Source organism: Ictidomys tridecemlineatus, chromosome 2 (genome assembly GCF_052094955.1).
Source record: "Ictidomys tridecemlineatus isolate mIctTri1 chromosome 2, mIctTri1.hap1, whole genome shotgun sequence".
NCBI classification, from domain to species: Eukaryota; Metazoa; Chordata; class Mammalia; order Rodentia; family Sciuridae; genus Ictidomys; species Ictidomys tridecemlineatus.
The window spans coordinates 111,501,491-111,527,553 of NC_135478.1; the positions used below are offsets into that span (position 1 = coordinate 111,501,491).

Sequence of the window (26,063 nt, forward strand, 5' to 3'; positions counted from 1 at the left end):
GTCCAGGATCTCTCCTTTGTATTGGGAGACAGTGTTTAGAGATGTTGGATTTAATTGTGATTTAAGGTAAATTCATTAGTTTCATTAAATGCCTACAGATTTTGATGGCATATAGAGAATTGAGGTTTGAACTTAGGATTTTATGTTGAGTTTGGGAGATTTGATGGTATGGAGGTTAGTATATGTTAGCTTCTTTGGGGGTTGCTCAAATGCAGGCAGATATTAACAAGAGAATAGACAGGAGTACTTGGGGGTAGTTAAGGGCTTAGGCGAACTATAGACCGACTGGTAGTATTCATCTATTTGCATTTAGTAAATTATACGTAATCGGGGTGGTCATGCTTAAGAGGAAGATAGGGAAAAGGTAAGGAAGCAAACCAAGAAAGAGAGAGGGAGAGAAGAAAGAAAGGGAAAAATAGAAATGAAAAAGAAATTATAAAAAAATAATAAAATACAGTAAAATAAAAATTACAATAAAAAAATTAAAATTAATTAAAAAAAGGCACTGTTAGGCTTCTATTTTCTTCGCTTCCAGTAGGTGGTGCTGTGCCTTCTGGGCCAAGATTTTGCCCTCTGGCTATAGGAAACAATCCGTGTGAGGCCGCTCCCTCCTCCCCTACCTGGTGTCTCTCCAAACCTGTTAGCTTAGGTTTATTCCTGGTCTCTAGTCTCCTCACTTCTCCTGCCAGACAGGCCTTCCCCAGTGTGATACCTCTCCGAAGTTCAAGCTACACTCTGGGCCTGCAGTGTCCTGGATGTGGAGCGAGGCTATTGGGAACTGGCCCCCTATTGTTTTGATTTCCTCCGATAGCCACTCCTCCAAGAGCTGGCGAGACAGGTTTCGTTTTCGCCGCTGGTGGGAGGAGGGAGTTGGAGGTCAGGTGCCTTTACCTTTCCCCACACCTCTATTCACACTCATTCTGATAATCACGCCCTCGGAAAGCTGGGGAGAGATTTTATGCGCTTTCCCTGCTGTATGGGAGAAGGGCTAAATGTCACACACATTTCTATCTATATGTTCTATCGCTGAACTTGCTGCGATCTGTCGGAAACTGGCGATGGTGACGTCAGCTCTCCAAGATGGTGGCCGCTGGCTTCCTCAGTGGGTTGTCCGGTGTGGAGCACAGATCTGGACTGTTTCTCTCCCCTGTCTCAAACCCAGAACTCAGCCTGGAGCACAGTGAAGGCACAGTTGGCAGGACCCCCACAGAGTCTGCAGCACCGTTTCTCTATGTTGCTGGCATGCCATTTCTTGGCGCGCAGTCTCTGGCTGCGGGGCAGGCCACTGATCAGTCAGCCTGAATCTCCAGGCCCACAGTTCACTTGAGATTGAGCCACAGTAATTGATACTCCGGTGCTGGAAATCCTTCCTCTAGGTTTTGGTGCACCCCAATTTTGCTGGAAATTCCTAACAAGATAGCTTTTGGCCGTTCTAACTCGTTATTCACCTGTGCAGTGACGAGGTACACAGGGGTGATGCACTCTATTCGCCACCATCTTCTCCCTCTCATGACCCATGTATTAAAGGGCCAGTAACAGATACAAAAAGACAGACAAGAGAGGATCAACAAAACCAGGGCTGACAGACAGGAACCATTAAAACAGACAGACCTGCATGTACAAATTAATTCCACTTACTTTACCTTTAACAAAGCAACTCCAACTGCAAGATTGTATAATAATCCAGAAAGCCAGACCATTACAATAAAACATTATCTTAGACAGGCTTATACCTATAGGTATCCCTTTTTGTTTTTAATATTTTGTTTATTTTAGTTGTAGTTGGACACAATACCTTTATTTTATTTTTATGTAGTGCGGAGGATCCAACCTAGGGCCTCACACGCACTAGGCGAGCACTCTACCGCTGAGCCACAACCCCAGCCCCAGGTGTCCCTTTCTTAAACTCATTTACCTCTGTGAGACCAACTCCAGTTGCAAGATTGTACAAAAAAGAAGCACAGAGTCAGACAACTAGAGAGGAACTTATCTCACAACCCAAAATCATGGCCAACAGACAGGAACCTTTAAATTGACCAGGCAAGATCTTTCCCAGGAGACTATCTGTAGGATCAATGCAGTAGTGACCATGTCTTAAAAGGGGCAGTAACAGATACAAACAAAATGAAAACACAGACAGACAACCAGAGAAAGTTCTCAAACCCAAAGCCAACAAATAGATGAGAACCTAGAACAGACCAGAAGAGAGTAATGTCCCTAGGTTTCAAATCCTGCTTAACTGTGACACCTACACCAGTGGCACCACAGATGTCCCCACAAAGAGGGACTATATGTTCCCATGAAGAGGAACCAGAAGTATAGAATCAAGGTTCTTGGCATGAACACTGAAGGACTTAACCAGATGGCCAAGAGTGTCGCAACTTTACAGAGTTCAGTTTCCTTTTTCTCAAAGTGGACCATGATGGAGTAACCTGTTCTTTTCAGGGAGAGAAGGCAGGAGTTCCCCAAAGCAAAAGGAGCTGTGGCAGCTGCTGAGATGGTCCCTCAGTCCCTCCCTTACTCACAGGAATAGCTCCTCTGGTTAGAACTGAGGCAAACTCATCTGTCTCCTAACTCTCCTACTGCTCTCAACAAGTTCACCAGCATCTTGCATCCTCAGCATGGAAGTGGGGTTCTTTGGACAGCCAGGCCTGCTCAAGAAAGCTGGAATGAGGGCTGATCTTGGGTCCCATATGGAGTGCCACATTTGTTGGCAAAAGCTTAGTTCTTGTCTCCAATAACAGAACATGGTTTTGAGAAAAAGGAAAAAGGTTTTGGCTTTGCTAGCAAAGGAGAAACAGAGGGGACTCCTGTTTATGTGTCTATGATTCTTAACCATCAGTAGTAACAGGGGGCTTGTAAAGAGGTGATTCAAAGGCTATTTTCTCTGTATTCTCTGATGTATTTGTTGATACTTTTTTTCTTAAATTCTAAGTTTGACCAGTAAATACCTATTTTATCTTTGAATTGAAGTGGGGAGATTATATTCTCTGAAATTATGATTTTCAAATTGAATGATCTTTTTTTCAAATTGAAGTTCATAATACATTAAATTAGGCATTTTAAGGGGAATTTGGTACATTTAGTACATGCACAACCACCACCTCTATCTAGTTTCAGACTATTTTCATCACCCCCAAAAGGAAAGGAAACTGCACTTTTAGCAGTCACTTCCAGGAAATCTCTTCCTCCAAGCCCTGGGCAACCATTAATAGGCTTTCTGCCTAAAGATTTGTCTATTTTGGACATTTTATATAAATGGAGTCATATGGTACATGGCCTTTTATGTCTGGCTTTTACTTAGCATATGTTTTCAGGATTCATCCATGTTGTAGCATGCATCAGTGAGAAATCAACATCTGTGCTGAGGGATCCTTCTCTTCCCTCTACTTTTTCTAGTGGCTGTGCAGCAACCCACTGCTACCTGGCACATAGCAGACATGGATGACTTTGCTGTCTTCCAGCACAAGTGGTTTGAGGTGGCCTTTGTGTCAGAAGAGCTCTTGCACTCCAAGATTACTGCCTTCCTCCTGCCCTGGCTGCCCAGCTGGCAGCCTCCTACACAAGCAGGCATAGCTCCTTTAGTCACAATTTTGGAGGATGGAGCCAAGTAGTCACACTTTTGGTAAATGCTTGGTCCAGCTGGATGTGGGGATGTATGAGGAGGTGCCTGGGAAAGGGTAGCAGCTAACCAAGGGAATGATGCCATGCAAACTAGGATTAGACTTTTTATATCTCCATACCTGCCACTGTTTTTTTGGCACTTTGGACTCTTGTGCTCTCTTCACTGACTGAATTGATCCAACTTCATTGTTTTCCCAGCCAAGAGATATATTTAGCATTTCTCAAATCAGAGCATGGTGCCAAATTGCAATTATAGAAGGCAATAGAAAATGTGACCCTTAGGATACAGGGGTGTAAGCTGGTGCTCACTGCAGATTTAGTTCCTGCCAGATGCCTTCCCTTGAACTCTAGCATCTGAGGATCTCAGAAAAGGAAGGAACCTGAAAGGTCACCCAGTGCAGACACTGGATGCCTTCCTCCCCAGATGTACTTACCAAACTGAAAGATATCAGTTGGAAATATTTTCCCCTTTTCATGGTTCCTGAAACTCTTAAGATTTTAAGATAGGGGTGAATACCTGCTTATGAAAAGGAAATGATGATGACCTTTGATAGGAAATAGAGACTTCTACTCTGGAGGACCAGCCCAATGGGTTGTTTAAAAATCAAATAAATAGTGTTCTCTGGGTAAAGCACCATAGGACTTACCTCTACATTAGGTTGGAGAGATCCTGGGAACCTGGAAGGAAGAAAGTAGCCATAAAGATCAAACTCCAATGAAATGCCTTGTTCTGCTTTATTTGCCTATAAAGGCCCTGCTAGTGGAATTCTTATCTGGCCGCTAGAATGGAAATGTTAATAGCCATCACAATTTCCAGAGCTTTGGATTTGCTGTGATCTGGGTGTGGCTCTGACCTTACCTCACAACATGCAAAGGGATAGGAGGACAGTGCACAGCCCTGAGAAAAGTAGCTTCTTCTCCTCTCTCTCAGGCTGGCATGGCTTATCCTTCTCCCCTTTATTGTGTTTCTAATTCTCCATCTCTTAGAAATTATTTGGGATCAAAGAGAGGTTTATCCTGGGGAACTCATTTCAGCAACCTAAACTATGTAAAGCACTCTGAGGACTTGAGACCAAAGACCTGTGAGCACCTGGAACAGCAAGCAGCAGGCTGGTATGTTTTATACCATGGAAGGGTCTATTAGAAGCAACAAGTTAACAGGAGGAACCCTGATGTCAGTGGGAAACAAAGTCAATAGTCCAACAATAAAAAAGGGAGGCAAGAAAACATAATGCAAATATAGCAAGTACAAGAACTTATTAAGTACAATTAGTCATTTATTTATAGCACTGGATTATATATGGGAAATATCTCAAGAAACCAGTTTTAATGCCGTTTTCCCATTAAATCAAGTTGATGGAGTCATGTTTTAAAGCCATTTTTTCTGTTTATATACAAATTAAGAATTCTCATCTTCTCAGAAAAGCAAGAGTTAAGCTAGAAAGCTAATTATTTTTGGACATATACCAAAGAGAATTGAAAATTCAACTTCCCACTGTCTTCAAGGTTACTTTTTGAAACAAAGACACAATGAGTTACTTTAAATAAATATTGGACCATGTTTGGTGACATTGTGTTTACCTAAGAGCTGAAGGAAGCAAAAAAGTTTCTGAAGAGCCTAATAAAATAAAATGAGAGTCTCTCAACCAGCAAGAGCCTATTTACTGAGTTCCTTCAATTTTGGTTACAGGTCAGTCGATAATACCCCAGATGATAGATAGAGAATTAGGGACAAATGATGGCAGCAGGAGAACTAATCCATTTTGGCAAAATGTTTTTCAAAATATACCTATTACATTTCAGTCCTTTGAAGGTGGGAGATAATTATCACTTATTTGGAAAATGTTCTTTTCTTGAACATGATAAAATGAACTATTCCCATGTATATCTTCTCATGCAGGGCATACAAACCTTAGAGTAGGGTTTCTCAACTTTGGCACTACAATCAATTTGGACCAAATAATTCTTCATTCTTTCCTTTGTTTCTTTATTGTGCTGAGGCTAGAAACCCAGGGCTTCATACATGTTAGGCAAATGTTCTACTGCTGAGCTATACCCAAAGCCCCAGATAATTCTTTATTGTGGATGGGGTAGAAGGCTGTCCTGAACATTATGGGATTTTAGCAACATCCCTGGCTTTCTCCACCTGGCTTCTGCCCACTGGATGCCAACAGCACCCACCCACTGTGATAGAATGTCTCCTGATAATTGCCACATTGTTGCATGGGGGTTTCAGGATTGCCTCCAGTTGAGAATCCCTGCCCTAGGGTAATTGGAGGAGTCCATGGAGGAAGCATGATAGAGAGCTCAGGATACCTGAGAGCTTTGAAGCACATCAGTAACTTCCCTAAGCAGGTATGTCAAGACAGCACATAATATGGGGGTGTTTTCAGAGCTTAAAAGTAGAATCAGAGCTGGGGCTGTAGAAGGAAGCACTGTTCTCTGTTCCATCCTGGACCATGGGCTCTTCTTGTGTTTCCGTGGAGATATTTGTGGTTACTTCCATATATATATATATATATATATATATATCAGGCACTGTACCAAGCAGAAAATGATCTCATTTCAACTTCATCCCAGTTCTGTGACAGAAATTAGGGTGGTTTTGTTTAGAGTTTAAGGAACTGAGGCTTAGAAAGATGAAGTTGCTTGTCCATAATTCTATATCTATTAAGTACTAGAGCTGGAATTTATTCACAGGACTGCCTGGCCCTGAATCCTTAGCTTTAACCGTACTGTATCTAGCCTCAGGAAGACAAAAGTCAAAGCCCATCTTTAATAAAGCATCCTCATTAAGCATTCCTGTCAGTCTACAACAGGCAGACTCTGTCCTTTTGGTCAAAGCCAAGCAAGACAAAACAAAAATGAGAAGCACAAATTAGGTTCCACTCTATTCTTTCCTCTGGGACAGCCCTTCTCAAGCTTACCAGGGAGCCCCACATTGCTTAGTGGAGGGGCAAGTCCTTAGTCCTAGTTCTTTTGTCCTGTCAGCAGCATTTGTCTGATAAAACTTGACTCCTCCTTCATATGATGTCCCCACTTGGCTTGTAAGATAGTCAGTGCTCCCTCTCAGTTCTCCTCCTTGTCCAATCTCCTTTGCCGATTTCTTTTCAGTAACCTGATCTTTCAACATTGTAGCAAGCAAACCTCCTTCCATAGGCTGGTAAAGCCCTCTCTGGGCCTCCATCTCTATAGCCTAATATATCTTGTTCAGTCCAGTGTCCTTCATTACCCAGAGAATGACCACTCCTAAATTTCAATCTGTATCCCAGACATGCCATCCAGTTTGAGACATCTTTCTCCTTGACTGTCAGTTATATGGTGGATCTACAGTGTTCAAAGCTCTGCTTTACTGCCCTACCCCCATACATCTTCTCCCTTAACATTCCCTTCTCATTCTGATTACTTAGGCCAGGAAGCTCAGTCACCTTCATGTTCTTCTTTATCTCCTACCCTGTATCCATTCCATCATCAAGTTTTGTCTTCCTTTTATCTGCCTTTAATATAGACCCAGAATTGACCAGTTCTTTCCTTTGGTGTTTTACTATAGCCAGTATCATCTCCTGTAGTTACCTTTTGATGTCTTCATTCCCCATATTCTACTTTCCACACACGAGCCAGAGAGACCCCACATTGTAAATGGGATCATGTGCCTCTTCTGGCATCATCCTCTTGTGGCTCCCATTTTACTGGGAATAAAAGCCAGTCTTAAGCAGCCCTCAGGCTCTACCCCATGTGGGCTACTCACTCTGTCCCATCTCCTGTGTATCTCTCATGCACTTTGCTATTCACACTGACTTTTATGCACATGGGCCAACACACCAAGCACACTTCTGATTCTAGCCCTTTCTTCTACTTGAGATACCAATTCCCTAGATGTCCTCAGGGCTACCTCCCACCCTTCAAGCTCACATGTGAGACCTTCCATGACTCCACCCTCTGCTCTTCAGGCCCCTGATACCCACCCTCTGTTTTGCTCTTATCAACTCTGGACATTGTGTATTTGTAAAGCTTGTGTGATTCTCTACTTCCACGAGGACTTAAGCTCTGTTATGATCTTTGTTTTATTCACTGGCTGTCCCCACTCCTAAAACAGTACTTGATGCATAGTCAGTTTCCATCAATACTTGTTGAATATATGAAAAAATATGAACAAATGTATTTTGTCAGAATTGGGGAAAATTGCATTTGGAATGTTAGGTTTAGAGTCTGCAAACCTTCTACGTAAGCAATAAATTCTCAGTTTTTCATAAAGATAATAGTAGTTCTGTCATTCATTCTGTAGAAAACACTACCAGCCTGGGAACAGACAAGCTGCCTATCCCCTAGATGTATGCCTGGTCCTTTCCCTGTGAACAGATAAGTAGAGAGGTGCATGGTTCCAGCCTGTTTGCAGCACTTGCTCCTTGGTTAGAGTTATTGCTTCTGGGAAATGCTTCCAATATTGCCACCTTTGCATCATTTAGGTTCTGGAGGCTCTCTTGACAGTGTCCATCCAAACATCCTCCTTACCAAAGTCCTCTCCTTTTTAAAAAAAATATTTTTTAGTTTTAGGTTGACACAATATATTTATGTGGTGCTAAGGATCGAACCTAGTGCCCCATGCGTTCTAGGCAAGCACTTTACCACTGAGCCACAACTCTAGCACCCAAAGTCCTCTCCTTGTGTAGGCTAGAAAAGTCCTTTCCTGAGTGCCACAACCTTCTGCTCAAGACAGCATTCAGGTCATCTCAGATGAGCTTTGGTTCTTAGTGCTTAGAGAATGACAAAAAAAGAAAAAAATTAAGTCACTATTCGAAACCAAGGGAGAGTAGGAAGGGAAAAGGATTTATCCATAGCAGTTAGTTGATTGGACAGGTATTGCTCATGGGGATCTTTCAGTGAATCTGAAACTAGGGAGGATTTTGCATGTGTGTATGTTTTCTGGGGAAACATTCTTTTATTAGCTTTTCAACAGCTTCCAGGAAATAACTTTTTTTTTCCTTTTAAACTTGATATGACCTTATTACAGCTAATTATGTCCAGTGACAGCTCTCTGACCTTTGTGTTAGGATTTGGGAGGTTTCGCCTAAATCTTTTTCCCAGTTAGAATATAGAGTTTACTTTGTCATTTACTTAAGTGAAAAAGATCTATTGTATTTATTTATTTACTGTGATGCTGGGTTTGAAACTCAGCTTTCACACTTTAGGCAAGCACTCTCCCACTGAGCTATATCCCAGCCTAATCTATTGTCTTTAAATTGAGTTATCTTTCCTGGGGGAGGTGGGAAATAACATTATTCATGATAGGAAAACAGCCTATGTATCATATGTGACCTATTCATTTTTTTTCATGTGTGTTTATTTTTTATATCCTCCTTTTTAAATGCTTCTTATTCTCAATCGGCTCTTACTAATGGAAAGTTGTTTTGAAATTCTTGATGTCAGCACATGGTCATCTCTGACTTCACCTGTGGTAGCTCCCACTTCCCTACCACTATGACCCTGTGTTGCTGAGCTGAGAAGCTCCAGGGGCATCTGACTCTTGATGAAGCAGCTACATGCCTTAAACCCACTTATGGGTCTTCTACTTCTCAATCTTTTCTTGATGACATGCTGGATATCAGGGTCAGTAGGGACTATAGAGTACCTATTTCCAAACCCTAACCTTGCTTCTTTTCCAAAGCACTCCAGGTTAGTGGGAGCTAGCTTCTCTTTGAAAACACCTTTGACATGGCACTCACTCCTAAGACCACCCACTTCATTATCTGGTGGTTCTAGCAGTTGTACTGGGTTTCAGTCCCTTTCCCTGGATTATGTTCATCCTCCTCCAGTGACAGATCCTTTCCCTGAGTCATTAATAGCACCCTAGCTCTTATCTGGGTCTCAATCTGTTCTCCCCCTGAGTTTGCATATATTTATTGGACTGCACATATCTCTATGTCCCCAAGATGAATAAGTTGGTTTCCATGGAACTTGAGGAATGACTTCATCTCAGGTGGTCTCACACCTTTGTCAACCCTGCAAACTTTCTGGAAGCATCTGTACTGTCAGATCTGACCTCTGAAGAATGAAACCAGTGATATCTTAAACATATAACCACTTGGCTGAACAGTATACTGCCTTGGGCTTCTCTAGACCAGTCTGTGCTAAACTTAACATGCCAGATGAAAGAGAAGAGATATGTATGGTCACTGCTGATGATTATGGAGTACGCTTGTTTTTGATTGGTGCTTTTTACCTAAGGAGGAATACAGTGTTCAAGACTAGAGAGCAAAGATTTCTGTGCTTTGAACTTGAAATAAAGGGATACTCCAAAACAGTGTCATGAATCAGGAATATAAAGCAGAGACAGAGTTTAGCTTTGTTGAGCTTTTTAGGATCAAAGTGGCCAAGTAAATGTTCCAAGTGCCTTAAGTGTAATAGATGGTATTCATGGAGTCATGAACAGGCCTCACTGTGAACATTGGCAAGCTCCTGGCTTAAACTAGGAGCAGAGATAGAAGTGAGGTGGCTGAAGGAGAAGGTAAGAGAGGACATCTCTAATCCCTTCTCTGCCATGTTTCACTTGGTCCTCACCCCTGCTCTGTGAAGCAACTGAGCTGTCACCTCTTAGTTTGGAGACAAAGAAATAAATCAGAGCTACATTTTCAGAAACATATGCAAGTAATTGGCAGGATTTTCTTCCAACTCCAAATCCAGATCTTTCCTCATTTTGTATGTTCTCCGTTGGAGGAAATGATAAGTGGCACACCTGACACTGAATATCAGTTTGACGAGGTGCTGTTCAGTGCCTTAGGTGACACTCCTCTGCCTATCAGCAGCAGCTCATTGAAACTGATGACTCAAGAGCTATTTTATCCTTGTCAGAGATAATGCCATTCAGTGCTTCTACCTGCAAAACCCAGGTCTAAGATGAGTACTTCAGATGAGAGAAACCATTGAACACATGAGGATGGGGACAATGAGGGACAGACTTTCATTTATGTAAACCCTGGATGTGACAGTATCCTGGCAAGCAGAACAGAACCCTGGCCTTCTTTAACTTCTGACCTATTTTAGGCCTTTACTCTTGTCAGGAAGTTGATTTTGTGTCTCATCTCCAAAATATCACTATCTTGGGTTGAGCAGAATTTCTGAGCAGGGATCCCAGATAGGAGAGCAAGTTTGGTACTGAGCCAGAATCCTTCAGTGACATGTGAATGATGGAACAGGGTGTTAAACTTCAATATAATGTTTTACTTATTGAGAAAAGATTTTAGAACTAATGCCTTTGTGGTTGAAACCAAAAAAGCAAGACTTCCTCCTCATCAAGGCCTGAACTGATTCTCCTTTTGTTCTCTTATGGCTAACTGGAATCAGAAGATCTGGGGTTCAGTTGACTGAGTTTCTGACTCCATAATTTTGGCCAAGGGATCTCCCCTCTTGTACTGCCGTTTCCTTCCTGTAAATGAAGGGATTGCATTGGAGTAAGTAGAGGCAAACTACAGCTTAACTAGCCAAATTTGGCTTACCATTTTTTCTATAATTGCTCAGTTTTTAAAGAAGAATTTTAAAGCCACAGAAAATTTAAGCAGAAAATTTTCATATCGTTCCTACCTGCCTTCTTCCCTACAAGCAGCTTCCCCAGATATCAACATCTCCCACCAGAGTGACATTCCTTACAATCATGAACCTACATTGACAAATCATTATCATCTGAAGTCCATAATTTACATTAGGGTTCATTCTCAGTGTTGCACAATCTTCGGGTTTGGACAAATATATGACATTTATCTACCTTTATAATATCATAAAGAATGGTTTAAGTTCCCTAAAAGCCATCTGATTTTATAAATAAAGTTGGTTTTATTCCTAGCCATACTGGAGATTGAACCAGGGTCTGGTGCATTCTAGGTAAGTGCTCTGCCTCTGAGCTAAAGCCCCAGTCCTTTTTATTTTATGTAATCATTATCATTTTAATGCAATATCTACATTTACTGTGCATCAGGTTTTATAAAGATAAATATTTCCTAAAATAAAAACTTGTTTACTATCTTAGAAATTAATTTGACTAAATCAGAGATTTTGGTTTTGTTGTGATGGTTGTATGTTTTATATTAGGAGGGTTTCTGGGAGGAAGAAACTAAAAGTAATTCCCTTCAGTTATTTACATAATCATATTTAAGTCAAACTGCTTTTTTTGTTATTGCAGTGGTTCGGTTTGGTTTGGTTTGGTTCTTTCACAGATCTCACTATATTGCTCAGGCTAAGCTTCCAAATCCTGGCTCAAGTAATCCTCCTGCATCACACTGGGGACTGCAGTCATGAACTACTGTGCCTGCTTATATCTGTTTAAAATAATGTTGTACTTGTAGTTGTAAGCTACTTGGAGTCTGAGGTGGGAGAATTATTTGATCTTACGTATTTGAGACCAACCTGAGTAGCAACACACCCAGACCCTGTCTGAAAAATAAATAAACAAACAAACAAATAAAACATTTGACATAAATCCCATCTGTATCTTAGAGCCAGATCCATGTCCATCACTTTTTTTTGCCAGTACTATGGATTGAACCAGGGTCTCCAGGATGCTAGGCAAGCACTCAACTACTAAGCTATACCCACAGCCCCCACTTTTTCTTTTTTAAGAATACATCAGTTTTTTATGTTATGTGCATGTACAAATATGGTATAATGAATTCAACTATTATGTACAATAATAATGCACCATTACAAAAAAACTATACATCAGCTTTATGTTTAAAAAAAAGTATCTCAAAAACTAGAAAATTGCCACTCTTCTGTAGAAAAATGATATTGATGGGAAGTTTGTCTTTAGGGCCCATTAAACTCTCATTCCTGATCTTCAGGCAGATGACTTTGGGAAGTTTCCTAAGACTGGCTCTCATTCTGCATGTCAGTGCTGGTCACTTGTGGCCAGAGGCCACCAGTCATCTTCCACCCTATATCATGTTCTTCTCAGCAAATCTGAGTGAATTGTTTTCCTATTTGATGCTTCGGACTAATTAAATTTCTGGTACAAGACAAAATTAGAAGGATGTAATCTGTATGCTATGATCTTCCTCCAACATCCCACAGAATATGAAGGGTTTCAGCTTCTCTCCAGTACGTTCTTTGCACAAGAAACACTGAAGTTGCAGAAATATAGGCCAGGAGGAGGAGCTTGTGTTCACCTCACATTTTTCCAAATATTCATCAAGAAGTGAAACTGTACTTTTTTTCCTATCCAAGGCCTGTTTGGAGTCAGTGGACATGAATAAATGAATATGTCAATCACAATGCATGCCACTGCTCTCTAGGGTCTACTCCTTACAAAGTATTTCTCTTGTCTGAAAGAATTTAGAGATGGCACTGTTTCTGTACTTTTCACCAAGTCAAAAGTTGACATCAAAAGCCACTTCCGGTGGCTTTTTGTTGGTCCCAATTTTGGAGGGTCCTTTTGCACTGCCCAGTTACCTATATGATGATTCTCTTCTAGCCCAGCTCTTCAGCTACTTGCTCAAGGAGGGCAACAAGCCTGTTAGATACTAAGAGCTACTTCCCTCTGAAGGTTATGTCTCAGTGAGTAAAATACTTCCCCCAAAGGATATCTCTCTGGGTATTTAATCAACACAGGCTAGTGAAAAGGGAGAGCCTTTGTATAAGGGCCCAGAGGCATCTGAATTTCCACTTTAGTTCTTCATTTGGTGGATAAGTAACCCCAAAAAAAAAAAAAACACAATATTTCTGAGCCTTGAATTCCTTATTCCTACAGTGAGATTAGCTAGAGCTGCCTTCCTAACGCAAGAAGGCCATCTTAAGTCCTGGAGCCATAGGTGAGAGAGGGTGTCACGCACTGTAACTCTGTAGCATTACTGCTGTCCTCCTACCTCCTCCCTTCATGTGCTCCAGCCTAACTGATCTGGGCTGCAAGGATTTGAACCTCCTGACAGGTTTGTATATGCTGTTCTGTGAAAAAGGACCAAAAATGGGGGTGTTGGGGGAAAAAAACAGGAAATAGTGTCTTATTGTGCAAAGCTGTGATGTGTCACTCCCTGAAATCCTGTATGTAGTTCAATTCCTGCATCTCAAGGAATACAAAGCACAGCAGGGAGGAGGCTCAGAAGACAGCAGGATCCAGTTCAGAATCATTCCCTCTGGAGCAGGGTTGTCAGTCAGAAAGGTGGCACAAGGGGCCCATCCCAACCTATCATTCAGCCCTAGGACACCAGGTTTAGGACAGATCACAGGAGGAGCTCTGCTTTACACAGCACATCACTTTTTATATCCATGCATTCTGTGCAGGTGAGCATATATATAGCTCCTAAAAATCCTCCAATGAGTTCATAGATTATATTTTTCAGAATGAAAAGTGAGAGTTGATGCTAATACATCAGAAGCCCTCAGGTATAAAAATTATAAATTTGAAATAGGTAACTTTTGATGTAAGGGATATGCTTTCTTCCTGTGCCCATGTAAGTCTCTGACATGACTGGTAGCAGAAAACCAGCCCAGAGAATGAAGAGGTCTTGCCAGGTGGTGCAGACCAAGTTAAGTATCCCTGTACTTTTCATGAGACAGGCTGCCCTATAGGAGCAAACAGCTTTACTTCCAAAGGCCCATCTGTGTGTATTCTTTGTTTACAATTTGGAAGACATTTTTGTATTCCAGGTGAGCCCCACAGACCCCTCCCTGCCAGAGACCATGAATTCTGAGATACGTAGGGTTTATAGAATTTCCATCACACCCAAATTCTCATTTAGCTTCACAACATGGCCGAGAGAAAACCATTTATGCAGTCCTGAAATGCAGGATGATTGTGTTCCTGTTAGACAATTTTAAGCCAGGCAGCTCCTTGTAATGTTATTAATATATTAGGGGACAAAGGATCTTCCCCCTGTAGACCCTGGAGCTTCATCCCCCTATAGACCCCTGGAGCTTTCCACACTCAGTGTAACAGCACAGAATTGCTCACAGGGCTGGCAATAGAGGACATTTTTGTGCAAGTTGATGTTTTTTCCTGCCAGTTGTAACCCAGTCTTTAAGATCAGAATCCTCTGTTAGTTGCTATGGTTACAGCTGAAGAAAGGAGTCCTAGTTTAAAGGAATAAGAACTCAAATCTAAAAATCAATTTTCTTGCTTCTATAACTCTAATTCTCTCTGTTTCCTGTAACAGTGAATTCAGAATTTTAAAAATCTGACAGGTTTGTGTTCTGTGTGTATGTGATTTTCTATTAAATCTAAAGCCCTTTTCCTTTTATTCTTTACATGTCCAGAATCTTCAAATCTATTTTAGATGGAAAATTCCAAATATGGTAGAGTAATAGAGCCCCCAGAGGAATCCCTAGTCTTTGGGATGTCTGTGCTATAACCATCCCAGCCCATAGCATCTCCATCCCAAAGCAGCCCTGGCTCTGCTGCCTGTTGCTATGTGACAGCCTGCTCAGCCTTCTCACATCACTTAGCCCTTAGTCCATGGCAGCAGCCCTGCAGAAGGAGCAAGACAGAACAATGCAATGGGTGATGGGAGGAGACCAGCATGCTCTGTTCCCTCCCAAAAAAGTTTACTTGTCAAAAATTCATTTTGAAATTGAATTTGAAACAAGTAAATTCAATTTGAAATTGAAACAAGTAAATTGTTTCAATTTCCCTAACCCTAAAGTGAAGCTTATAATATTTTTCCCTATAGGGAAATGAAAGATTGATAATATAAAAACATGCATAGTTGTTATTGTTGTTGTTCCTTAGAAGCATTTAAGGTTTGTATTTGTACTTCAATATGCACCTTTCAGTTTTTGGCATAGAATGACATTACAGTTAGTCTTATATTGAATTCTGGCAGCTCACATTGGCTCTTGAGGACTCATTGCATATCTAGACCCTGCTATAGCTTAAGGGAAGGGACGATGAACACACTTCTGTCCTTTCAATGACCTTGGGATGGAGGCTTCTCTTTCCCCAAGCAGGTAATGTGGGAAAGCAGAGTATAGGCTCAGTGAGAAATAATTGCCAAGATTAGTGAGGGGTGCAGAAGCCCAGTTTCAGGCAGAATTACAAACCTTATGATCACAAGAATATTTTTTTTTTCCTTTCAGGCTTAGAATCAGAAACTTTGGGATTGAAATGTACCTTTTTTCAGGAAGTCATTGCACACAGATTTGTTAGCAAGAAGTAATAGTAGGAAGGAATCATTGTTTATTGGATAGGAATAGCTGCTAACAAAGTGAAACCCTATTTGTTTTGTTCCTGGGGAAAGGATCTCTTCCACTGATGACAAATTAGCTGCTTATCTCCAACAGGATTCTTTGCCTTGGTTTCTGCCAGATTCTGTAGTTGTTTTTCAGACCTCATTGCCTTCTTCTCATTGAGGGAAGATTTTAGAGCTCTCTCCTTAGCCTCCAACAAGAGCCTGAGCCAAACTATCCAGAAGATAATGTGAAATGAAAATTTATAAATTTTATCATGAGACCTTCAACCATATTGAAAAGACACTGAACGGTTAAAAAGCAATAGATGAACTTGAAGTTACTTCTTGACACCTAATGTGTGTCCCAGGGAAAGCCTTCCCTAAACTCAGCTTTCTCCCACAGACCAGACCAGCAAACCACACTGTCTCCAGGTTTCACCAAGTCAGTATCTAGTTGCTACTTCATATTAATCATGGTGAAAACAAAGCCTCCTATTCTTGCTTTAGTAGCCTTCTTGCTATAACTTCATCAATGTCATATCATCTTGTTCAGATATCTTCAACTGTTGTCACCCCTAACCCACACCCCCGTACTCATACAGCCACTCAATGAAATCCAGACTCTTCAGCCTCAGCCTCAGTCTAAACCTTGGCTCTGGCATGCTTTAGACCTTATTCTGACTAGAATGTCTAGACCTAGTTCAGGTGCTTAGAAAAGACTGTGGGATGAATGTTTCCCTGACTTCCTCCTTCCCATAATAGAGGATATAGATTTGGGGCAGAGCAGAAGGAGCATAGTGGTCAGTGGAAAAGGAACTTGAATTGGGAAGCAGACAGGCCTGGCCCATCCTCCTTTCCACCAGCATCTGCTTGAGCTGTAGAAGTTCCATAGCAAGTTCTGGAATTCAGAGCCTTCATTTTCACTCCCTGAACAAAATTATTGGACCCACCTGTGAGACCGCAGAGAACATCAGTCATTAGGAAGACCTCAGCTCATTGAAGAGTTTGTAAGCAGCTTGACTGGTACCTCATCAGGCAGTCATTGTACTACACTAACGATATCTTTAAGATGTGACCTCTGTGTGCCAAATCTGCCTCCCCCCCCCCATCTTCACAATATTCTCTTCTGGGTCTCCCTCAGCCCAGATTCTGGTCATATTTTCTCTAAATTGTTGCCCTTTATTCTTCATCTTCATTGTCCCACCTCTGATTTCCCCATGTGTCTTCCAGGTTCCTTTTATTACTGTACCACTCTACTAGGTGTCACCTTGCACCTTGTAACGGAGCCCCTGTTCCTTCAACACCTGTCAGAATCTTCCCTCACCAGGTTCTTCCCCTCTGCATTCCTGCTTCCATTTCTCCCGGGCATTCTGTTAATCTATTACACTGTCTTAAAGCTCCTAGAGGGCAAAGAGATACATTTTTCTCATTTTTTTTTTGTTTGTTTGTTTCATTCTACAATGCTTAGCACAGTGCCTTGCCCAGAGTAACTGTTTTTCTTGCCAGTTTTGCATGGAGTGGAACTCTTAGTGGGAATGTGGCTCTGAAATGACCCATTAGCCCATCCACTTCTACTTTGTCTGTGGTGGACCTGTGTATGAGGAGCTTATATAAGGAAGTCAGAGGATGTAGACTGCCTACATCACTGACTTCCTTATATAAGCTCCTCATACACAGGTCCACCACAGACAAAGTAGAAGTGTCCGTCTTCCCTGGATCCCCTCTGCTGTGACTCTCAGCTCCTTCATCTTCATCTAGGTAGTTATGTTTGATTGCTATAGCCTCTTCCCTGGCAGGAGCCCCTGGCCTTCATTGCAATCCTGAATTGCATTTTTCTCAAATGCAATTTGAGAAAGGGAGAAAATAATGTGATTAAATTATGTTGTTGTTTGTTTGTTTAAAATAAAAGATGTTCCTGATAATCTAACAAAGAAATGAGGGAAGAATACCCTGGTGAGGCTGATCCATGCTGAGTAAATCAGTAAGCTTGACTGGAAAGTAGACAGAAAGCAGAGACAAAATCCAGACCATTCCTATAATAATGGAAGCAGCTTGTAGATGAAGAAGTTTGCAGTGCACATTTGCCTATCCATTTAATTTGCACATTTGACTTCATGTGTTCTTTGGTAAATTCTTATAGAATATCAGAGTAATGCCAGCAGCTTGGAGAGAGGCTACAACACACCCCCTCTTGGGGAGCTCAGCCCAGGGTAGGAGACAGGCAGTTTACCTCCTTTAGCTCTGCCTACATCACTGCCTTTGTTACATAAACTCCTCAGACTTAGAGGGCAGGAGCCACATCTGTTAGCACGTCCTTTTTACAGCTCTTAGCAGGTATGTCTATAATAAATGTGCTTTATGGAAATAGAAGAACCAGGAATAGTACAAGCCATAGATGAGCAGGAGAACAGAACAAGTCACAGATGAATAATGGCTCCTCTTGCCCATTTCCAGAACACAGCAAAACTGATAGCCTCAAGTTGTTCTTCCTCACTTTTAAAGAAAGGATTTCAATTAAGATACTTCATTTCATTTCAGTTCAAGGCCTTTATTGAGAAACTTCTACACGTTAGCCTGAGAACAGTGGGAAAAGGGAGAGAGGTGTAGTTAGGTAAATTAAGATGAGGAATGTATGTGGGTGGATAGATTCCAGCAAGAGGCAGAGGGAAGGCCCGGGGTGACACAGGGGAGAATGCACAGTAGGGAGTGCTGCTGGGGCATCTGGGGAATATGGCAAGAGAGATTTGGCTAGATGAAGAATAGAGTAGGTAGGAGGGCTTTCATTCACTGAAGTGACACGGAGGACCTGGGAGATGAAAGATGGTGAGCAGGAGAATCACAGTGTCAGAAGACACAAAGGTTAGAGAGGGTAGAGGACAAAAATAAGCAGTCTGCAGAGTCATCTTAAATGAGATCATTCCAGATTCCTTTATCTCAGGCAGAGAGTCTGATTAGCCTATAATATGTGCTTTTCTGTCCTTCCTTTAGGACAAGATAAATATTCTACCTCTGCTTTTAACTTTCTGCTGAGAACAAGCCTTAGGACACCCATGTTACAGGTGAGGAACTATGGATAAAAAGTTGATTAGGTGGGACCCTGAGGCAGGTGCATGAGCCCTTGGGTGCCTGGGTCTCTTCACAGAAGTCTCTTCCCCTACACCAATTCTGTGGTGGAAGAAGCACCTCAGCCATCTGCAGGTGCCCTCCTGGTGTCCTTTCCCTTTAGGAACACCGTTTCTGCAGCTGCCCGACTCCAAACGTAGGTTGCTTGGTTGAGCTGCAGTGGTGGGACTTCACCATCTGCACCAACCAGAACATGTTCCATGCGGATAGGTCAGTTACAGCTGGAACTACAGAACGATGCTCACCAAGACAAATTGTTTTTGCCCCACAGGGACCAAGAAGTTTGCTGATAAGCTACTGAAGAAGTTCACTGACTTCTGCACCAACTGCAATAACTGGCTGGTTATGTTATGAACAAGTTGTCTGAACAAGATGCACACCAGTGCCCCATGAATCCAGGCCACTTGGCCCAAAAGAATCCGGGCCACTCACGGGCAGAGGATTCCTGTCAGGCTCTAAGGATCAGGTTATCAGTTTGCCTCTGCTAGTAAGTGGGAGCCCTTGCTTCTTTTTGGCCCTCCCACAAGTATTCTATTCTACTCAGGAGAAAGACTTGGGAAGCAGCTGCTGCTGCTACCACCACCCAGATTCTGTCAGCAAGTGCCCAGAGCAGGTGGGAGGCACAGATTTTCTGTGGGAGGGCTTCAGTGTCTGGGAAAGGGGGCAGGCAGCCCCCATGAATGTCTTTGGAGAAGGAATGGCTCCTGTCAGCATCCTTTTTTTCCACTGTGGAGTAATAAGAGCAGAATCTGCTGCTTCATGTCCAGGAGTGTACGCAGTATGAATAGAATTAAGTGAAATAATGTAACATAGACTCATACAAACTGTATATACCTGAACTTATTAGAAGCTAATAAAGCTTCACTTACAGCCTCTGTCCCCAAACTCATTCCCAACCACAGCAGTCCCACTCTGGGCTGGGCATCATTCCAGGTCAATGCAGTAGATGCAGATCATGAAGACTTCAGAATGTACTGACTTTGAGAGTGGCTGTGAGCTGACAGAGATTTGATTTCACAGGCCCTCAAGCAGGAGCAAGGCTTCTTCCAGTCAGGACTAGTGAGCAGAAAGTACAACACACTAGGTAACTTACCATAGGCTTGTGCTGTAGATCTTGCCAAATGAGTGAGCCCAGTTTTTTAATGCAGACATCATTACATTCTGAAAAATGATTAAGGAAAGCCTCTGTTTAACTCAACTTCGGTTTAGGACCCACTGTTTTAATAGAACATGACTCAGCATGATGCCTCAACATCAGCACTCTGCACTAATCTGCTCAGGTGATGAGGATCACAGGCCAGAGGGGAGATGGTTGCATTTACAAACACTTCTCCCTCTTCCTCTCTTCACCTGGAGTTAAACGCATGCCCTGTTGATTTACCTCCTCAGTACCTTGCAAATCTATCCACTTCTCCCAGGCCTTGTGTTACCACTCCAAAGTCCAGCCTTCCTTTGCCTGTACTTTCACTTCAGGTCACGTTCACTAGGAAATTGGGGGCATATTTTTAAAAACTACTCCAATTTTGCCTGCCACTTATTTAGGATTCTTTAATGACATGAACTTCAAAAATCTTAGATTCAGGGCTACAGTTGTACTAAGTTCTTGCCCAGCATGCTTGAGTCCCTGGGTTTGATCCCTAACCACTGCTAAAAACAAGAACTTAAGATGCAGCCCACAAACCCTGTGCAACCGGGTCCTATGGGCTCTTTCTGTATCCACCCTTGCTATTTTTCAGTCCCTAGAACTTAACAGACTTTACCAACTCAGATCCTTTGCACACAAAATTCATCTGAACTTTTTTTGCAACTCCTAAGATGCAGCTATTGATGCTGCACATAGAGACTTCAAAGGAGTAGTTTTGTTAATATATATGAATATGGTCTTGGGTCATGGCTCAGTGGTAGAGCACTGGCCTGGCATGTGTGAGACACAGGGTTCAATGCTCAGCACCGCATATAAGTAAATAAAGATCTTTTGACAACTAAATATATATATATATATATATATGAATATATAATTGTTGATTCCTGGCTTGCAGTCTTTTTACCATTCCTTCCCTCAGAAAAACCATTGCTCCTTTCTAAGTTTCAGTCTTCTCATCTATAAAATAGGAAACTCTATCCTGAGGTAATTGGAGGATCCAAAGCAGATGTATATGAAAGGATACACTAATAAGAGATAGTAACAGTTATTTACTCTCTGGTAGCTGTTCTCACATTCCTGACAGGTCTTCACCATGCTCTCAAGTCAGCCTCCTGAATGATAGGGCTGGCACAGATACTGCCTGCTATTCATACCATATAACATGGTCATTGGTGTTCCTCAGTATCCAGTGGGTAAGGCCAATGTTTGGCCTCACTTACTATTTACTACTCTTCCAGAAATGACCCAGCTGAACAAGGACTAGAGAGTGATCTGGGAGAATAACGGGCAGCTGGTGAGTTAGAATGCTGGGTCACATCTCTGTCAGAGCTGGACCCAAACTGAGTGTAGAACTCAGCCTCAAGGAATGGATGATTTGGCTAAACAGTGATAATGGTTTGAATATATCCCCCCCCCAGAATTTTATGTGTTTGAAACTTAATCCTTTAACTCATATTTGTAGTATTTGGGAGGTAGGGCCTTAGGGATGTAAGGATTAAATGAGATCATGAGGGTGAGGTCCCAAAGATGGCATTGGTGACTTTGTAGGATAAGCAAATCAGACTCTGGAGAGCATGCTTGTTCTGTCTTGCCATGTGGTAATGCTCTTTGCCCTGTTGTAATGCAGCAAGAATGCCCTCACAAATTGCATGCCATGTTCTTGGACATCTCAGCCTCCAGAAACAGGAGCCAAATAAACTTCTATTCTTTATATTATGACCTAGTCTCAGGTATTTTGTTACAGCAACAGAACACAAACTCCAGCAGCTTGGGAGGCTGAGGCAGGAGGATTGAGAGTTCAGTGCCAGCCTGAACAACTTAGCAATTGCAACTCAAGGAGACCCTGTCTCTAAATAAAATATTAAAAAGAGCTAAAGAGCTAGGAACATGTCTCAATGGTTAAGCACCCCTAGGTTCAATCCCCGGTACCAAAAAAAAAAAAAAAAAGTCAATCAAAAAGTGATGTGTGAATCAAAAAGTCCACCAAGCCATGCCTTGGTATAGGGGGAAGAGCAATAGGATCAAGACCAAGAGCAGGGTTTAAATTCTAACCCTAACATTTGTTAGCTGTGAAAATTTGGGACGGCCTATCTCTTGAGTCTATTTCCTCATCTGATAAAAAGAGATGATATGGTCTGACCCGTTTCCTCAACTTGTGTACACACACACACACACACACACATACACCACACACGGACGCCTCCTATTGTTGGTCTTCTGTGCTGTGACACTGTATTTATCTGCTGCCTGTTTCAAGTCACTAGGCTGGGAATTCCTGAAGGCAGTTACCAGGCCTCCAGTCTCTGGCTAGCCCCTTGCACTATACCTTCTCACATATACTTCAGTCAATGTAAATTGAGTAAGTCAGTGAAGTCAAAGGAGCACGTGCACATGACAGGACCACTCATAAGGTACATAGGAGGGTCACATGAACTATAAGAAGGACTTTAATGTGATCCCCCAATCTGACAACAGACCAGATACAACCTCCTGCAGTGAGAGTGGAAACAGATATATAAGGACTTCTGAAGGCTCGGGACTGCCAGAGGCTGGCCAGGACCTGCTAAGTACTGTACTGGTAAGTACAGTCAGCTAATGAAGTTCTAATATCCCCTAAGGATCCCAAAAACCACAGATCTACACACTCGTGGTATTTGCCTGTAACCTATGCATGTTTTCTCAACATACTTAAATCATTATATTACTCATAACAACTAATAAAATGATAATGTTATTTAAATAGTTGTTATGTATATTGGTTAGGGAATAATGACAATAGGAAAAGAATATGAATAGCTGTTCAGTACCAAAAAAAATTTCCCAAATACTGTCAATCTGAGGTTAGTTGGATCCAAGGATGTGGACCCCAGTGATACAGAGGGCCAACTGTACTATGATGGATAGGTACATAAACCTGCATCTCATTTGTAAGAAGAGACCCATCGAAATAATTAAAACAGAAACTGAGGTTGAAGCTTAGTGGTAGGGTGCTAGTCTACCATGCATAATATCCTGGGTTCCATCCCCAGTTCCACCAAAAAAAGACACTTTGGGTATTAAATATGTTATATGCCTGAGACACTAAGCAAATTTCTGAGGCTTTATTGGAATGGATAGAAAATAGTGGGAGAGAAAGCTAAACAGAAGCCAATTTACAGGCCTCTCCATTTACTCACAAAACTTCAAATACATGCAATAACAGTGGTCACTTCATTTTTTGATAGTTTTGCTCTGTCTGGGTAATGTGTCATACTTTACATAATCTTATCAACGTAGCAGATGGGAGGCAGAGGCCTAAGGAAGTGGAACCAGGATGATACAGCTAACAAACAGCTGGGCTGCAAGTCAGCTTTGTGAGACCAAAGAGCCTAGGGCTTGCTCACCGTGCTGCCCCTTTTACCTCCTACTGATGTTAAGTCAGTGAACTACCATCTGCTGCTATGTCCCAGGGCCTAGGCTCGGGGCCTTTGTTCTCAGATGATTATAATTATATGTATCTTGCAGTTCTCTGGGAGCACAGATGCTGTATAATATCTGGACATGGCCTCATATACATATATTGGCAGGGATTGGGCCTTAACTTCATTCAGGGGCCAGTCATCTTTCCCCTCCCACAGGCTCCTATCTGGAAGGCTTTATTTAGTTCTTCCCTTTGACTTGTAAGTGCTGGCTTCAGCTTGGCACATGTTTCAGGCAACTCCTGGTGTTCAGGCCATGGCCACATACTTGCCCTAAACCTAGCCTAAAATGCTTAAGTTATAATATTTGTTTGTGGCAGAGCAAATGCCAAGAACTCAGTCCTACCAACCTTCAGATTTGACCTCCATCTGATTCTCTGGCTGTGATAAGATTCCTGTTTCCTCACTAAATCAGAACATAGACCTTCCAAGAAGAAACACAGTAATGCGGGGAGGGGGGTTCATGAAGAGTCAATCTTCCCTAAACTCCTTTCTCTTTTAGCCTTGGAACTTTTACCTGAACTTGTCTGGGGGAAACCTTAGAGACCACAAGATTACAGACTTATGTCCTCTTTAACCAACAGGAAGACTGACTGCGAGAGTGAATTCAGGTTTGTTATGGTTTAGATATTAGGTGTCCCCCAAAAGCTCATGTGAGAGACACTGCAAGATCACTCAGCAGTGAAATGATTGGGTTATGAAAGCCTTGACCCTATCAATGAATTAATCCCCTGAAGGGGATTAACTGAGTGGTAACTGAATGCAGGTAGGATGTGGTTGGAGGAGGTGGGCGTTAGGGGTGTGGCTTTGGGTATATACTTTATATGTGGTGAGTGGAGCCTCTCTCTGCTTCCTGGTGTGATGTTTTGAACCACTTTCCTCTACCACCCTCTCCTGCCATGCTGTTCACCCTCACCTCAAGCTCTGAACAATGTAGCCAGACACCTCTGGACTGAAATCTTTGGAAACAGTGAGCCCTAAAATAAACTTTTCCTCTAATTGTTCTTTTGAGGTTCTTTAGTTAGAGGAGTGAAAAAGCTCATTAAAACAAGATTCCTTAGGAAGTTTATGGTGGTTACAACTGGAACTGAGCCTCTCATCTCCCCCTCTGTGCTCTTTGAATTATACCAGATTGCTTATCCAGACTCAATTCCTAGCCCCAACCCCCCAATATTCCTCAAATTCTAAAGAGAGAAGAAAAATTGTTTTGAAACCCATGGCATCCTGAAAGACATTTTCCTAATGCCTTTGACATTTGTCCAGTTCTAGTAGCTCATGCTCTGGATCCTTTTCATCCTCCCTACAGTATGAAAGCATATTGTAGTCATGATCAGGTGCTGTCTTGGGAAAGTAGTCTGTTTTCAAGGTGAAATGTCCTACAACTCCTTAAACCATTAAGAATGGACCATATCGAGTGGGTGCTTAGCAGGACCTCTGTCAAAGGCAAATCTGAAAAACTTTTATCTCAGTGCTGTCTCAAAAAACCTTGACCTAGCCATGTTCAATGGTGCCATCAGTAGTTCCAGCTATTGGGAGGCTGAAGGAGTAGCACTTGACCCAGGAGTTCAGGGCCAACCTGGGAAACATGGAGAGATGCAGTCTCTTAGAAGTCAAACAAAACAAAAACCACCTGACTCCTGTTCTAAGACCCTGGATAAAATGCCAGAGAACCAGAAGCTAGCCAAAGGTTCTCAACTGAGGGTGATTTTGCCTGCCAGGGGACATTTTGTAATGTCTGGAGACACTTTGGCTGTCACAACTGCAGGGAGTGGTACTAGCATCTAGCAGGTACTTCTAAACACCCCCTATGCACACAACAATCCCTACAACAAAGAATTTGTTAGCTTCAAACATCAAGTGTTGGGTTAGACACCAAAAAGTAGACTGTGATCTGGTAAAACATCCAATTGGGGGGACTCTCCTCGCTATGACTTTGGAAGAAGAGGAACCTGCCACTTTGCTCTGGATGTGAAGCTCTGAACCCCCTCTTGATGGCATCCCCATCTCCAGTCTACAGATGTGTCTCTTGCTAGGTTTCAGGGTCAAAGTGACAAAGAGACCTGCTTAGAGCCACACAGCAAGTTATGAACAGAACCAGGTTTAGAATCCTGGTGGTATTTAGTGTTCACATACTGTCTTGTTCTTACAGTTTGTCCTTCCAAAGCTCTTCGAGGATAAAAATGGCTCTCTTTTTTGTATCCTGCACTAAAAGTGCCCATCTCAAAGTAGGTGCTCTTTCAAAATTGCTTGAATTCCCAGTGGAGGGAAACAGACAACCATGGTGCTCTCGTAGCGGTCGGTACTGGCAGAAGGTAAGTGACTGCAGGATTAAAGGAAAGAGCCTAATTTTGTGCAGGAGAGTTAGGGGAAAGTGAAGAAAAGGATAGTGGGCTAGATTCACAGCTCTCCTAGCTGGAAAGGAAGATGTAGGGGAGGGAGAGGATGCTTGAAGACTGGAGGGCATTGGCATCGGGTTAGTTAAGAGAAGGGGAATGAACACTGAAATCAGAGAAAACTGGGGGAGAGAGTTCTCCAAACATGCGCCACTCCAATTATACTTAGAAC

At 42.2% G+C, this 26,063-nt stretch overlaps 1 long non-coding RNA gene across 26 annotated transcripts in view; it reads left to right on the forward strand.

The window, feature by feature from the left end:
- LOC110596936 (uncharacterized) overlaps positions 1 to 24,502 on the forward strand; it is a 98,951-nt gene extending 74,449 nt beyond the window's left edge. For 17 of the 26 annotated variants that reach the window (XR_013434965.1, XR_013434969.1, XR_013434973.1 and 14 more), the window contains 2 exons: positions 18,762 to 18,832; positions 19,168 to 21,756. This is a non-coding gene — a long non-coding RNA (uncharacterized LOC110596936). Of the gene's footprint in view, positions 67 to 11,461; positions 11,500 to 18,761; positions 18,833 to 19,167; positions 21,757 to 22,515; positions 22,619 to 24,000 lie in introns of those variants that run through there. The other 9 variants (XR_013434956.1, XR_013434957.1, XR_013434953.1 and 6 more) reach the window with 4 other exon arrangements.
- The last annotated feature ends 1,561 nt before the right edge of the window (positions 24,503 to 26,063 follow it).